This window comes from Schistocerca gregaria, chromosome 2 (genome assembly GCF_023897955.1).
Source record: "Schistocerca gregaria isolate iqSchGreg1 chromosome 2, iqSchGreg1.2, whole genome shotgun sequence".
Taxonomy (NCBI): Eukaryota; Metazoa; Arthropoda; class Insecta; order Orthoptera; family Acrididae; genus Schistocerca; species Schistocerca gregaria.
The window spans coordinates 586,783,851-586,801,358 of NC_064921.1; the positions used below are offsets into that span (position 1 = coordinate 586,783,851).

At 41.6% G+C, this 17,508-nt stretch overlaps 1 protein-coding gene across 1 annotated transcript in view; it reads left to right on the forward strand.

The window, feature by feature from the left end:
• LOC126333959 (NADH dehydrogenase (ubiquinone) complex I, assembly factor 6) overlaps nt 1-17,508 on the forward strand; it is a 124,212-nt gene that overhangs the window by 84,377 nt on the left and 22,327 nt on the right. The gene's annotated exons all lie outside the window — the stretch shown is intronic.

A 17,508-nucleotide genomic window follows, 5' to 3' on the forward strand; every position in this document is an offset into this window, starting at 1 on the left:
CAAAAATTAAGGATGAAAGTAATTCTTGCATGTGTTTCACTTCTAAGTAACATAGCTCAAAGAAACTTGGACCATGTGTAAAAACGCTATTACTGTATAATACAGAAGGTAACTGAAAGAAATCCACAATAAGATAAACAGAAATGACACTTTTAAATAAAAAGCAACAATTGTACTGAAGTCAGTACAATTTATTATGGCCCTCTGGACATCACAAAAGGGTGGATGGAACATAGTTCTTAATAGGCTTTGTGATCACCATGAATGGCAACACACGGTCTACAACATTCTCCCAATTCTTCTGGCAGGGCCTTCCATTCCTACACCAGCACAGTTTGACAGCTGCTGGGTGGTCATTGGGTGCATGTTACTGCAATACGTCTTCCCCACACTTGCTAGATGGTGTTGAATTTTGAAGAATGGGCAGGCCAGTCTATTTGTCCAATATCCTTTCCTTCCAATAGCCCCTCCATATGCACAGTTCAGTTTGGTCATCCACTGTAATCAGGAAAAAGAAGCAAAAATTAGAAAAGGTGTGAGACAGGTACATGCTCACTCTCCTCTTATATACAGTGCGTACATCCAGGAAGCGATAGACAAAGTTTGTGAAACTGCTGAGGTGGGGATGAGAATTGTCAGGTTACAGACATGCTGCACTATGCAGATGATATTGGTGTGGGCATGGAGACAACAGAAGATCTAGAGGTGGCCCTCAGCATGATGGAACAGGTTTTTATTATTAGTATCGCATGAGAGTAAACAAGGAAAAGAATAAAGTGATGGCATGCAGTGCTGAAGAAGATTATGGACCTTTAAGAAAAAGAATTGGAAGAGAGGAGTTAGAAGTCATAGCAGAATTTACATATTTGGGAAGCAGTATCACAAGAGACGTTGGAAACTGGAAATAAATTGTGAGCAGAATACAGCAGCCATTTTGAGGTATAACTTTCTCACCATCAAGAACATCAGTCTGCAAATCTGGAAATGGATCATGAAAGTATTTGTTTGGAGTGTGGCCCTGTATGGGTGTGAAACTTGGGCAATATGAAAAAGGGAGAGATGATGGCGAGAAGCTGTGGAGGTTTTGCTACAAAAGGTTGATCATCAGTTAAAGAGAATTACCAAGGGAAGAGGTGCTGATACTCTGTGGAGGCACATCCAAACAAGAAGAGAGAAACTCATGGGGCACATTTTAAGATACATCATCATTGGAACGATAGCAGAAGGAGCTATTGAGAGACGGGGCACAACCTAGAATGTCTTATAAGCTGCAGATTATGAACAATGTGTGATGCATTACATACACCGAAATGAAGAGGCAGTCGGGCGGAAGAGGGGAAAGCTGCCAACCAAACTCAGGGTTGAACACGAGAGAGAGAGAGAGAGAGAGAGAGAGAGAGAGAGAGAGAGAGATTATCAGCAATAATAATTAGGTCAGGGCCAAATGTACGCCTGAAAAGACTCTCATGGGGAATGAGTACAATGTCACAATTATGTTGACTGGTTAGTGTACTCTGTCAGAGATTTGGAGGACAGTACACCCATGCAACATTGTCTTCCCCACAACATAACACATGGACTACCAAAATGTTCGTGTTTGAAAATGTTTGTGGGTGTGTTACATTTTTGTATCTCTCACCATGTGGTCATCGTCATCCCAACACATCCTTTGCCCCCCTCCTCCTCCTCCTCCAAATACTCTTGGCATCAATCTCCATTAACCCCCTGCCCCAAACCCACCTCCAACTTGTCTCATGGCCCTAACTTCATGCATCCTGTAATGTCACACTCTTCCTCCCCAAATAATTCCCCTTCCTATGTTCTCTCGTCCACTCGCAAATGACTCCTCCACCTCATCATTATTGTGTGCTGCACCAACTCACCAATGCTGGTACCTCTGTCACATACCTGTTGCCTCTCCCTCCTGCATTCCTATCTATTACACTTGCTGCCTCACTCCAAGCCATCAGCCATCCTTCACCAACCTTCCTTCCTGCTTCCCCTTTCTGTCCTCTCCCATTCCACCAGGCAACCCCCTCTTCATCTGACCCCCAATTATCCTGCAGAATTGCAGTCCTAGCATTTTGTATATAGCTGGCACATTGCAGCAGCACAGAGGTGTGTGCAGATGTGCAACAAGATATTTTGATCATTTGGTACACTTTCTGTAAAATCGAACTGGGAATCATTGTTCTACAATGTAGAAAAGCCACTGGCTGAACGCTGTAAGACAGAAGCTGCAGATCCTCAAGTATTATTGGATATCTTAAGGAAGATTTTTATTTCATAATCATAGTGCAGCTGCAAATCTTAACTTACCATACTTGTAAGTACTTTTTTTTTTTTAATTTATATACTTCAAAAAGACACACTTGGAATGTTCACAGCAGATGTATTGGCTGTCGGATACACCACAGCTTCTTAGTGTTTATTCCCTGTGCACAATGCCAGCCATATTATCTGTGTTTTATATCTACTCAGATTCTGTGATATGACAACTGGATTATAAGACCAGATATTTTAATGGTGATGTTTCATTAAGGGAGGTCAGTCATTTTGTGACATTTCAGCTTGCACATGAGAATGGCTGTAAAGCTGAAATCATGATTGTGTGAAGTAAATGTGTAGTAATTTAGAGTAAAATAGCAGAAATTTCTTTTAAAAGTTCTACACAACTGGTCCCCCGCGAAGAAAAAAAATCATTGTGTGTAGCAGTTGTCAGTCTCAAGCCTGGAGTGCAGAGTCACAGGCTAAGTAAAGAGTGCACCCTCGTAGGTGTACATAGCTTGGAGTTGCTCTTTTGAAACTGTCTCCTGTTTGCCAGTCTTAAAATTGTGGCTCTCTCTTGAGATTACCCTGTAGGGCCCAGAGCACTGTGCCGGCCGCGGTGGTCGTGCGGTTCTAGGCCCTCCAGTCCGGAGCCGCGCTGCTGCTATGGTCGCAGGTTTGAATCCTGCCTCGGGCATGGATGTGTGTGATGTCCTTAGGTTAGTTAGGTTTAATTAGAACTAAGTTCTAGGGGACTGATGACCACAGCAGTTGAGTCCCATAGTGCTCTGAGCCATTTGAACCAGAGCACTGTGAAATGAGCAATGGCTGCATTGCATCATCCCTGAGTGGCATTTGGGAAGTTTCCTCAGATCTCTCTGCACATACACCTTCTGGTCTCCATGTCTGACAGGGTTGGTAGGCTGGATGTTCCTTATTCTGGCACTGAGTTGTTGCATGAACTGTGTAAATAGTTCAGGGACAACTGGATGTAAGACAGATCCTCTCCTGGAACTGCAGCTGCTCACTGTCGACTAATTGTGTGGGAGAGCATTGTACACCTTTCTTCAATGTCATTCTCAATGTGAGCAGGGTCAGAGGCAATGCTTCAGACTACGAAGAGGGGCTACATATTTGGGCATTTTTGAGCCTGCACTGTAACTGTTCCACCCATCCCACCACTGTTCGGATGGTAGCTTGTAGTGTGTAGCTGGTTGTAGCTGCACAGTAAAAGTTTGTGGAAAATTTGGGCGCAGAAAGCAAATGTTGTGTTGGAATTATCAGTGTGGATTGGCCCATTTTTGGTAGACGCTGATTTCTGGATTCGAGTCAGTCTTAAACTCCTCACCTGATGTGTGATCCCGCATGAAAAATCATTGATCGCAGATAGCACTGTGTTTGTACATTTTCGTACTACACACCTCTGCTACTGCTGATGAATATCAGCACTCTTTTAAGGCCTGTCTTTTAAGTTTGGGTAGTTGCAGGGATTGGGACAAGGGAATAGTAGCCAGAATTAGCCAGAATGCCTGTGGTACTAGCAAGTCTTCATTCCCATCTGAATTGCTGTTCCTCCAGATGAGCATTAATAGCAGGTATTGGTGTGTAGCTACTTGCACATTGTGTTTTGCCACTTGTGCTGCCATCTGCTTTGTAGTGGATCCAGTGGATGCATGCATGTGGAGCAGATTTGATATTGAGGTATGGAAGGTGTGATGTGAACATTTGGATGAGCAGAAGAATTTCAGTTACATAAGAACAAAAATGTAAAAAACTGACTGGAGGTTTATTCCAGTAAATCTAGCCTAAGGGATACAGGCATAAAACCACAGCTAGTGGGAGACCACTGAGAGCAAGACTGATAGAGCACGGTGCCCAAATAAAGAGAAGCAGGAAGATACACATGACTGGTTGAGGGCTGGATAGCAAGAGAGCATTCTGGTGGCACCAACACATTCTCACTAGTCTGCCCTGCATCTCCGACATGATCATTCACAGCCCTCATGATTAGCAGGTGGAGGACACTTTGCAAAGCTTGACTAGTTGGCAGCACTTTGGCGAAGCGATACTCAATGTGTGAGAGTCATTTAAATAGACTGAGCATGGGTAGGTGGCAATATCCAGTGTACTAGCCCTGGTCTGACTACATCCTTACCGCGAAACACAGTTGTGTTGCATCAGAATGAAAAGTGGAAAAAACAAAGTAAATTTAATTACCAATAAACTTTTCCCATCAGTCTGACAAACCACCCTGCACACATGTTGCTGGTAGGAAGGATTGATGCACCTTCCAGGGTCAGTGCTGTCAGATCCTATAACCACACACATTCGAGGCCTGCTGTCTTGCCTATTGCTAACTTTTGCACATGGGGTAATTTCATGTAAGCTGTTTCTTCAACGGTGGCTGCCTTTTCTTTTCTAAACATTTGCAATGGTAATTTGTCTGTGCTGCTACGGCACAAATGTTGGCTGGGAATTTACGAAGCCATGACACATGTAAATATTGTTCTGTCAGAAGTTCAGGACCTACTAATGTAGGACGAATCTGAGCACTAGGGATGGAGACTTGTCACCCATATTTTCACCTGCAATTTTTTGTAATTGCAGCTCTGGTAGCAATGTGTGATGTTGCACAAGAGCTTTCTTTAGCATAGTGTAACATGATAGTTTCTTCTAAAACTTCTAAGCCCAGGTTTTATCAATACTAGTGGACACATTATGCTGCTGAAATATACATTCAGCCTTTGTGAACCAGAGCTATGGTCACATTGGCTAGAATGCGGGAAGTTTAACATTTCTATGTCAAGCATGTGCACTCATATCTTGTGGGTTGACTTCTTTCGCTCTTTTGGTAGTGAATTAATAGTTGTAGCAGGTGATCCTGAGTTCAGAGGTAAGTTCTGCTACTTCCTAATTATAGTTTCTGCTGTTTGAATTGACTAATCAGTTGTTTGTGTTGCTGTACATTGCACTGACTTGCATCATTCACAATGTTTTTCTTCATTTTTGTGGCGTCACCAATATGCAAAATTCAAGACAGATAATTTCCTCATAAATAACTGTGTTAGTTACCAATGGATAACATTAGGTACACTTGTGAAGAGAGAGATAAATGAATTATGCAACATTCGTAGAATGAAGTAAAGACTGTTCTTAATACTCAGCGATAAGATCACTGACTCATGGTCAATACAATCAAAGTCGATCCATGATGTCACCATCACCACCCAGTATTTCAGGAGGTAATAGAGAATGTTCGAGAAGAGGTTTATCGATCTTTAGCATCAATCTATACCACCAACTAAATGCGCCAGGAAGAATGGACCCAGTCAATTCCGACTTACCAGCAGCCATCAAAAGACAATCCAGCACCCAAACAGTTCAGATACAACAAATTTCTATCCAACTATAACACCCCATAGAAGAACATTTGGAAGACAGAAGACAACATGCAAGTTTGTTTCCACTTTTCGATGCCCTGGATATTTTGCACACTATTGCAAAGAAAGAGGACGATTTTTTGACAACTATTATACTGCCAGACATCAACTGTCACAACAGTTCTGTTCACACCACTCAATAGCAGATGTTTATAGTTGACATATGGGATTAAACCTATCGCCATATTCTGGACAAGGTCCCTCTCCAACATGCCATAGCCATTCCCTGTTGCCATATGTACACCAGTCGCTCGCCTAGCTGCCAGCTTCAGGAAAACTAAATGGGCTGACCACCTATGAAGTTGAAGCTGCCACAGATGCAAAGAAATCGGGAATTCTCATTGATGTTATCATCAATGGCTGACCTGTCTGAGCACTAGATGATTCTTGAGCCTCCATTTCAGTAATGTTGGAGACTTATTGTTGCCAACTAAAGAAGACTATGTTCCATGATACAAAAGTGCTTGTGTTAAAAGTCACAAATTCGGAATGCGTCCAGCCAACAAGAACATTTAATGCAAGCCAGAGGTTGAAAATGCCACTGCAGTTGAAGGGTTCTTTTTATTTAACATATGACCAGTTTCGGGCTCTTATACACCCATTTTCGGGTGTTGTACTGAAAATAGCAAGAGAAGGGAGATAATTTTTACACACAGCAATACACACAAAAACAAAAATCCATAAAAAAATTCAAAACATTTAAAAAACCACCAGTCAGGCTAGGTGCTGTGAAATCTAAGTCTTTGCCAAATTGACACCAGACAGTACTGTGACCCTGAGCGCCACCGTAGATGTGTACAAGATGCAGTGTGCTGCCAACAAGTGCAGAGCATGGAGTAGCAGACGGGAAGGAGGAAGCAAACTGATAAACCAGAGTTGAAAAAGTACTGCCATCTGTTGATGGGAAGAAGAACGTGGGGCTACTAGCCCTGCCGTTCACAAATTGAATTAGTGATTTACATTTAAAAAGAAAGAAATATTACATAAAAAGTTACGTGAAAAACATTAAAAGTGCATCATGCATGATAAAGGAACATGTTGAACAGGGTAGTACAGAACTGTAGTAAAAGTGAGTGGAAGCTGTGACAAAATTTAGTATAGGCCGTAAAACGCAATGAAACTTTTCCCTTTACAAGAGTGGCGTGCAAGTTTTTAATTTAATAGGGATATATATGTGGCGACCTGGAACAACATGCCACAGTCATCAGTTAAAAGAACATACACATGTGCCACTCCTATTTACGAGCACCTCGCTACTGACCAAAAGGAAAAGTAGCGAAACCTTAACAGTCCGCACTGTCAAACTATTATGCCAATTAATAGCTAGCAGCAATAGCACTAAAAGGGCACATTAAAAGTGGGGCCAGTTTAAAATCTGCTTACTGAAAGTCTACAACTAATCGAGGCTTACATGAGAGAAGACCTGAGACTCACTTTACATAACAAAAGACAGGTAAATTTAAATTAGTGAGAACACAGATAATGTCGCAGCACAATATTGTGCCATAGTCATAGGATAAAATGAAAAACATGAAAACTCCTATCAAAAGGAGGACAATTTTACAGCTGTGTAAAATGAACTGGGTTGACCTTATTGTGCTGTGTCATTATCTGTGTCTTCTTATTCTTCATTTTAAATGTAAATCACTAATTCAAATTACGAAAGACTGGGCTATTAGCTCTGCGTTCTTCTTCCCTTCAACAGACGGCAGTACTTTTGTCACTCTGGTTTACCAGTTTGCTTTGTCCTTTGTGTCCATTACTCCATGCTCTGCACTCGTTCTAGCACACCACATCTTGTACATTCTCAAGGTCAAAGCATTACGTGCAAGTGTCCTGGTATTCTTTGCATATTTCTTTTCCCAGGCAGTCATATGTAGTACTGTCTGGTGTCAATTTGGCATTGACTTAGGTTTCACAGCACCTAACCCGACTGGTGGGTTTTTAAATATTAAATTTTTTATGGGTTTTTGTTTTTTATGTGGATTGCTGTGTGTAAAAATTCTCTCTCGTCTCTTGCTATTTTCAGTACAACACCTGAAGATAGGCGTATAAGAACCTGAAACTGGTCATGTGCTAAATAAAAAGAACCTTACAACTGTAAGTGGTATTTTCAACCTGTAGTATGATGCTCAGTTGTGGATGTGCCTCCAACAGGATTGTTTTTAATTCATTTCAAGAATATCATAAAAACTGGTCGATTTGGGTTTGGGGGGGGGGGGGGGGGGGGGGGGCCAGTGCGGGAACACCATGCAGCCAATTAAACAGCCTGTAACTCAAAATGCACCCTGCCATAGCTCAGTACAGGAAGCAGTAGGTTGGCCACGGCATTCTGCACCTCCCTTGGGCAAGCAGTGGCCAGTGACACAATTGCTCCTGTCAACAGCGATTCAAACTCTGGGTGGTGTCAACTGACTGTGACCAAGTGTGTTGTGGCAAGGCTCATGCATCCTCTATTGTACAGGTGGCAGCTTGCTGACGTGATGGCAGTGACTGACTGCCCCTAAGTTCATGGCCAGCAAGCTGCTTGATACGGTGGCTCCAAATCCTGTAGTCTCAGGGGGAACTGCCCTGACATAGTGTCGCACTGTGATCCTCAAACGGCATTTGCATTTGAGATGGGGCTGGTGGTACAACCCTGTGGTGACAGAGCTGTGATACTAACAGAGGTGACATTAGTATAAAATGGTTAGTTATTTGTATGCTTTCAATCTGTGCTTGGTTGGGCGCTGCTACACATTGCGGCCTTTATACTAGACATTTCAGTGGCCACTGGTGTGGAAAGACTTACAGCATCAGGTCAGCTTACATCGAACATTGTGACGGCTGTTTATATCGTGTCAAGCACAACTTGCCTGCAGATGGCGCCTGCAATTCACCTCATGCATTTATGACAAAATATAGTCATTGTGCAACACTATCTATTCACCTCGTGCCTTTATGACCAAATGTGGTTGGTGCGGTACTTTATCAATGACAGAAAACAGCCCATCAATTTTGTCACTTGAATAGAATATTATTCTTGAATGGGACTTGGTGCAGACATCACAAGCAGCTGTAGGCAGTGAAAGAGCAGAGCTCCAAACTGACAAAGCTATTCCAAAATGTACACATAAGAAAGATTGCTCTTTGTAGTTGTTTGCTGTTGAAGTTGATGTTATCCTGCCATCATGATCCAGTTGTCTATTGAGATGGTCAGTTAAACTGTGCAGCTTTTGTCGATTGCCTAAAAGCTACTCATTTCGACAAAAGAAATCTACAGTCCAGTGATGATCATAAGCACTGCAGGTGATCAAGGACCACTAATTGTCATTAGCAGCTATAACTCCTCCCTAAAAAAATATGTGCATAGGGGCAGCCAGATCAGCTCAGGAAGGGCAGCTTAATGTTATTGACACCGCTACCACTCTATAAAAATGGGAGGAAGCTACTATTGAACTGCCAATAGGATCTGACCTGACCAAGGAACAACATTAGTGAGTGACAGCCATTCTGCCTCAGTTTTCGAATTCTTTTAAATCTGGTATGGAGAATAGACAGATGAAGTGGCCCATGCTGAAACATGGTATCGACATTGAGGATCATCCAACAATTACCCAGAGCCCATGCAGTGGGTTGCTGGCTGCATGATGGGAGGAAGTGACTAAGGTGCTGCAGGATGACATCATTGAACCTTCAGAATGTCCTTGGTCCTCTGCTGTGGTCCTCATGAAGAATGGCAAATGGCATTTCTGCATTGATTACCAATGTCTGAGCAAAAATCATGAGGAGCGATGTCTACCCATTGCCGCCCATTGGGGCACTGTAGACTGCTTGATAGCAGCAAAATATTTCTCAACTATAGACATGCAGACAGGCTACTGGAAAATTGAAGTTTATGAAAATGATGGCTTCTGTGAGTTGTGCCATGTGAACTGTGTAATGGTCCAGCAACCTTCTTATTTCTGATGGACAACCTGCTTCGACACCTTGAACGGATAGCATGTCTTTGCTATCTGGATGACATTGTCTTTTCTTTTTTTTTTTTTTTTTTTCTGGAGACTTCTGAAGAACATTTGAGCCATCTGAAAACCATTTTGAAGTGCGTTCAGATGCAGGCATTTTTCTGAATCCAAAAAAGGGTTTCTTTGTCACACAAGAAATAGTAATCTTTGGGCCCCTAGTAAACGGCGATGGACTCTATCCTGATCCGGAGAAATAAGAGCAGACACTGATTTTCCAAGTCAGCACATTTGTGATGTGAGAGACTTTCTCTGGATGTGCTCATACTACCTGTTATTCCTAAAGGACTTCTGCACCACAGGACATTCATTGCAGGAACTCCTGCAGGGAGTGAGACACCTAATTGTCCTGGAACATGACACGAGCAAGATCTTACTTTGCCCTTCAGGAGCATCTCCAGTCCTAGCATAATGTGACAAGAACGCCAAGACAGAACTTCACATCAGTGCTTGATGTCATGGGATAGGTGAAGTTCTTGTCCTAATTCAGGAAGATGCTGGTAAGGTGATAGCTTATGCTTTCAGAGTATTCTCCAAGTCAGAGAACTACTCTGCAACCGAGAAAGAGTGCCTTGCAGTTGTTTGGGTCATCAACAAGTTCCAGTCATATTTATTTGGCAAATCATTCACTGTTGTGACAGATTACCATTCTATTTGTTGGCTGGCTAGCTAAAGGATCTATTGATCCACTTGTGAGGTGAGCACTGAGTCCTAAGGCATGAATTCACAGTGGTATACAAAAGTGGATGCAAAAATCAGGTCGCAGACTGCATTTCAAGTACTCCTTTAGCAGAACTTGGCAGCATGAGTGAAATCTCAGGCATCACTGCATTAAATAACAATTCTGCTGAACAGAGGGAAGTACTTGCACTGCCGAGAACCATAGAGGCTTTAAAGGAGGGGGAACCAACCAAAGGAGAATTCCAGTCAATAAGTGAAGCATTGTATAAGAGTAACTATGAATGCCATCCCAGCTCATCTGTGGTCAGCTATATTGAAGTATTTTCACAACACTCCAACATCTGGTCACCTGGTGTTCATGAGGGGAGAGACTCTGTGAGCCACTGTGAGGAACGCCAATAATATGAGCACATGTCGCAGTTATTTCAGAGGCATCTGGTATCAATCATGTCTGCAACAATGCCATTCTACCGAATTTGAATCAACCTCTCACGAGGGTTTCTGAAGCTGATGAATGGAATTTGATGGGCAATAGTCTGCACTAATTATCTCACCTGCTATGTGGTCACCAAAACTGTGCTGGCTTCTGAAGCTGTAGAAATTGCAAAGTTCCGTGTAGAAGACAACATTATGAGGTATGGAGTATCCCGTGTGATGATATTTGATTGTGGAAAAGTTTTCCTGTCGTAACTAGTATCATACTGTGATATCATCCACAGCATGACAACTGCTTACCATCTATAGACAAATGGCCTCACAGAACACTTTAATAAGACATTAGCAGATATGCTCTCAGCACACGTTGGTGTTGAACATAAAGACTGGGATGAAATGCTGCCCATTGTGACATTCACATACAACACAGTGAAGTAAGGCACTACCATCTTCACCCTGTTCTTTCTGCTCCATAGTTGTGAGGCCGATACAACAATGGATACACTCTTCCCATTTCAACCAACAGACGATACTCAGGACGACTGTGTGAAACACACACCAGGACGAAAGAAGCAAGGCAACTGCTTTGCATTGGACCCTGTTTTCCAGGAGGAAGACCAAGAGTGCTGTAATGCCAAGCACCAGCCAGTGAGATACAGCCCAGGAGGCTTTGTGACACAGCAGTTGGATTATGTCCTTTTTTTCTTATATCTTTGATACTGTTATTTGTCTAACATGTCAGTACCTAAAAATCTGAAACACTGACTGAGGGCTAATTCAGCTTAACTTTATTTTCTGTTACATTCATCTGGTTATTCTAAATCTGTTGGTGTGATTAGTTTGGCTGAAAAAAATGTACTAATTACAAAGTATTAGTAATTTCAGATTTCATTGTCATTGTTCATATGTAAACATACATTCGATCACTTACTTCCTGACAAAGTATATAAAAAAAGCTACAGAAAACAATGAAAATATGTTAGCAAACTACACTCAATCTTGAGATAATTTAGACCTTTAGTTAAAATGTCATTACTGAAATAGAACAGCACATTCAGGCAAAGTAACTGGCATAATTGTACAGAAATTTTTGCTGTATCTGGAGGTAATGTCTAAACGTATATCCATCCACTATTCAGTTACCCAAAAATGTAAATCTTTGATTGTAAATTGTGAAAATCTGGTTAACAGCAACAGAGAACTTCAGTTTTAATTATTGTAAATTTATATAAGGAGCAGGATGGCAGCCATGTTAGGTTTGGTTCAGTTCTAGTTCAGTCCGCAGCGAGTTATGAAAATGAGCCAGGTCCATGTCCAAAAATATGGTCCAATGCACCACATGTGATTTAGAACAGGTTACAAGATGGGAAATGTACCGAGTGTTATCTAAATTTCGCATCCTGGGAGTTTGCTCAATGATCCAGTGAATATTTGTAATGATTTACTGTGAAATTGTAACTATTGTTCATTGACAGTGTTAAACTTTGATAATGCTTAGTGTAAAGTGTGACAATAGGGACAGACTACAAATTGCATTGTTTCGAAATGATGATTACTGCACACATTGTATTCATATTGATATGATTGTTAGATCTGAAAGATTGTGATTTAAGAGCTTTATTCAGTTACTGTGTTAATTACGTTCGTTTGCCACACATGGACTTTCGTGAATAATTACACAAGTGTTAGGTTAATGCACTTGAACAATATTGGAGGACATGTATGAAATTCAGTATGTGGCTACTCATTAATCTGTAGTGTAATTAAAAAAGAAGACACTTGAATTGGCCATAAACAGTAGTACATTCAACATCAAGGTAAAACTAAAGCATGTGAACTGTAAATTTTGGTTTGGGCTACATTAGTGGGAGCAACTTGTTCCCACCACCAACGTTTCAGCCAGTTTCAATGAAGGTGCTGCTACCGAGGCCAACTGTGCAGGTAAAAACAGGTAGGCTACAAATTTGATTTTTACAACCTTTCAGAAGCTGGGTCTATCAGAAAAGATATGAAAGTGCTATTTTGGGCTGTATCATATCCTTTGTTGCATATTGAATGTTACATAAGAAGGCAAGGATTATAACCCTTCATCAAGAAGACAAAAGTGCAGACACTTCATCCATGTTCTCTGGATGAAGCCAGAAGTGCAGATTGACAATGGAAGGTTCAAGGAAACTGAAGAACCACTAGTTGTGAAGCTTTGATGGGAGTGGCTGCCTTCGATAGTCTTTATTGTAAGGAGAATGTAACATGACTAGAATGTGAGGATCTGCCTGTGCCACCTTACAAAAAACCAATGGTGAGATCTAGTTCCAGGGTGTTGTAGTTCAATTTAATGAGAACTTCAGAAACAGCAGATCACTGTTTCTACAGTAGAGGAAGCTATACTGCAAGCTGTGGTGCTTGCAGTGTGGCAGAGTGGTTATCGTTGCTGGATGGTGTGCTGTAGGTTGCCAGTTCAATCCCAAACACCATCAGTCATTTGTTATCCAGTATTTATTGTTTTTGAAAAGCTCTTGAAATATCTAATTTTTGTAATATTCAAATATTCTGGAATGTCTGAATATTCTGCACTATGCGATGTTTGTCTAAATTTCTGCATGCTCAATCCAGAAGGTCAGTTTCATTCTAACCGTATGCTGGTGTTCGTAATAAATGTGCTTTCAGTGTTAGGTGATCTTTTTCTGTACTTCAAAAATAAGAATGATTTTATCAGCAGGAATGAGTTGAGCTTGGGATGACTTCTGATCAGAGAGGAGGAATCTGGTTTACAGAATCTATTTCTTTTCCCTTTATCTCTGGTAAAATTAGGCCACAAGGAATGCAACTAAAGGTCATTGAAGGAAATGTCCTTGGCACAAAATGTGCCTCTGGCATACTTGATTGCCTTATAATTCCTCCCCAGTAGTCCAAGTGGTGGGTTTATTATTTCATTCCAAGCATCTGATTGTGTGTGTGTGTTTTATGATACATAGCACTGCTTTGTCAAAAGAAGTCGGAAGTCTTTGATGAGAGAGTCATCCACTCAGTGGCAGGCATATGCAGTGGTTCCTCATCTTTTCTTTGAGATGTTCAAAGCAACCCTTGTTCCATGTAATGGCATGTTAGTGACCTTCCATTCTCTTCCATCTCCAGCTGCCATCTTTACATCCTGTATTTGTCTCTGCGAATAGTGAACACATTAAAAGAAAATCATCTTAACTGATGATCCCATTAGTGTTATGTCTTTGAAATATAAACTATGTGATCAAAAGTATCCAGACACCCCCAAAACATGTGTTTTTCATATTAGGTGCATTGTGCTGCCACCTACTGCCAGGTACTCCATCCATATCAGTAGTTACTAGACATCGTGAGAGAGCAGAGTAGGGCGCTCTGCGGAACTCACGGACTTTGAACATGGTCAGGTGATTGGGGGTCACTTGTGTCACATGTCTATACATGAGATTTCCACACTCCTAAGCATCCCTAGGTCCACTGTTCCCGATGTGATAGTGAAGTGTAAATGTGAAGGGACACATACATCACAATAGCATACAGGTGGACCTTGTCTGTTGACTGACAGAGACTGCCGACAGTTGAAGAGGGTCGTAATGTGTAATAGGCAGAAATCTATCCAGACCATCACACAGGAATTCCAAACTGCATCAGTATCCACTGCAAGTACTATGACAGCTAGGTGGGAGGTGAGGAAAATTGGATTTCGTGGTCAAGCAGATGCTCATGTGCCACACATCACGGCGGTAAATGCCAAATGACACCTTGCTTGGTATAATGAGTGTAAACACTGGATGATTGAACAGTGGAAATACATTGTGTGGAGTGACGAATCGCGGTACATAATTTGTTGATCCGATGGCAGGGTGTGGGTATGGCGAATGCCTGGTGAATGTCATCTAGTAATGTGTGAAGGGCCAATAGTGAAACTCGAAGGTGGTGGTGCTATGGTGTGGTCATGTTTTTCATGAGGGGGGCTTGCACCCCTTGTTTTGTTGCATGGCACTATCACAGCACAGGCCTACATTGATGTTTTAAGCATCTTCTTGCTTCACACTGTTGAAGAGCAATTTGGGGATGACGATTGCAACTTTCAACACAATCGAGCACCTGTTCATAATGCACGGCCTGTGGTGGAGTGGTTACATGAAAATAACATCCCTGTAATGGACTAGCCTGCACAGAGTCCTGACTTTAATCCTACTGAACGTCTTTGGGATGTTTTGAAACACTGACTCCATACCAGGTCTCAGCAAATGACATCGATAACACTCCTCAATGTAGCACTCGGTGAAGAATGGGTTGCCATTCCCCAAGAAACCCTCTAGCATCTGACTGAATGTATGCCTGTGAGAGTGGAAGCTGTCATCCAGGCTGGGGGGGGGGGGGGGGGGGGGGCGACACCACATTGAATTCCAGCATTACCGATGGAGGGTGCCATGAACTCGTAAGTCATTTTTAGCCAGATGTCCAGATACTTTTGATCAAATAGTTTATTTTCACCATATCACATGTTCAAAAGCTGTTTCAGGCAAAACTCTTGCAATCATGTTCAATGTTGCTTCTTAACTGCTTAGCAGCTTCATTATTAGGCTGCACAGTATTAAAATGTTAAGACTCTTAATCAAAAATGGCCAACTTAGATCTTATCTGAGCTTGTAACCTATTATGTTTCCATTTTATTTTAATTTATTTAGGGTTTTATTGCTTCCTAAATAAATGTGGGCAAATGATCAGTCAGTTCCTACAGCATCACCATGGCAGCAATTTTCTGTCAGTTAGACTTTCATTGTTATACCTACCTGGTGAGACATAACCACTATGCTGTGAGTGAGTTGGAAAATTGTTGAAGTTAAATAGCATAAAGCTTGGATGTGTGGCACAGGCTGTTGGTATAACGTGTTTGAAAGGTTTCTAGATGCTGATGGAGGCATCAGCATTAACCTAGTATGCTAGGTTACTGACCAACCATCCTTTTAACTTCATTGCACATGAAGGGCCCAGTTCCACAGTAAATAGTTATCCTGTAATAAGTGGTGATTTTGTTGTGCCCACATACAGACTGTTTTTGTACCAGAAAGCTTAACCTTTTAATATCCAAGAACCACTGTGTAATAATTAATTATGAGTGTGGGAGATAATACAAGATGGTATGCAAAAGTTTCTGAAATATATTGATTAAAATTTTTATTTCTTACCTAGTTTTTATTCTGCATTGTCACCTTCAAAGTAACCCCCTTGCAAGCTAATATGCTGATCCCAGCATTTCTGTCACTTCTGAATGCATCTTGGCAGTCTCTTTGTTAGGATGTTTAGTACCCTCTGCTGTTCCACTTGAATCTCCTCCACTGTATCAAATTTATAAAAACTAAAACTGAAACTTCGTCCAAGCAGGCCTCGGAAGGCCCAGCGGTATGGACCGGCCGCTGTGTCATCCTCTCAGCACAGGGGTCTCACCGGATGTGGATACAGAGTGGCATGTGATCAGCACACTGGTCTCCTGTCCATATGTCAGTTTGAGACCGGAGCCACTTCTTCTCAAACGGGTAGCTCCTCAGTTTGCCTCACAAGGCCTCAGTGCATCCCGCTTGCCAACAGCACACAGCAGACCGGACAGTCATCCAGCCAAGTGCTAGCCCAGCCCAACAGCACTTCACTTTGGTGATCTGATGGGAACCAGTGTTACCACTGTCTCAAGGCCATTGGTGTATCAAATTTATAGACATGCCATTTTTCAGTTTACAAATCAAATTACACAAAACTGAAATGACAAGTTATTGAGAATATGTATTTTTTGTTATATTGTCAAAATATTTAATTATTCTGTTCACTGTAGTCTCTGAGACTGACCCAAATCTCACATTAAATATCTTGATGGCGTGAATTGAAAGTCGGAATTAAACTTATATAAAGGACAATACATGCAACTCTGAATTCCACAAAAATAGGCCACTCCACCTACTTCTATGACACGCTGCAAAAGCTGAAAAACCACATCACATTCTGGCCAAAGAAACAGCATTTCTTTATGCTGGAGAAACATCAGACGTAACCACGAGGAGTTGTAACTGATTGTGCTCCCCCCCCCCCCCCCCCCCACCCCCCCACCCCCACCCCACACACACACACACACACCATGAATCTGGACAATGGGACCTGTGTGTCATGGTCATATGCATTCCAGAATAAGCAGCTCATCAGGTCTATTCCATAAACTGGTACATCCATCACTCGCATACATACAGAACCTACTGTTTTCACTGAAGACAATAGAATGTCATTTCCCTCTCCAATCAACTCTTCCATGACTCCAGAGTAGCTGTGTTTGCCTAATAACATTGCCTATGAAGGCTCCTGTATCTAAAATGGTAAGACCTGTAGACAAACGCCATCATTTTGAAGCAGTTTCAGTCACTAATATTGAAGTTGTGAGTATTAAGGATCAGGGCTTGTGGTCTGTCTAGGACAAATCCATCATTTTGAAGGGTGCAGTGTGATTTACTTTTTTTAAACGGTAAACAAATTTAAATACATACCTATTTATTTCATAATATTTAGTGCTTTATCAGTTTACTGTTTTACTTTTTTGAAAACAAGAATTACATGGTGCAATGAACATTTTATACCCAATATTAATCCAAATATATATGATGACAAAATGTGAAATCTATAACTCCCCATGGTAA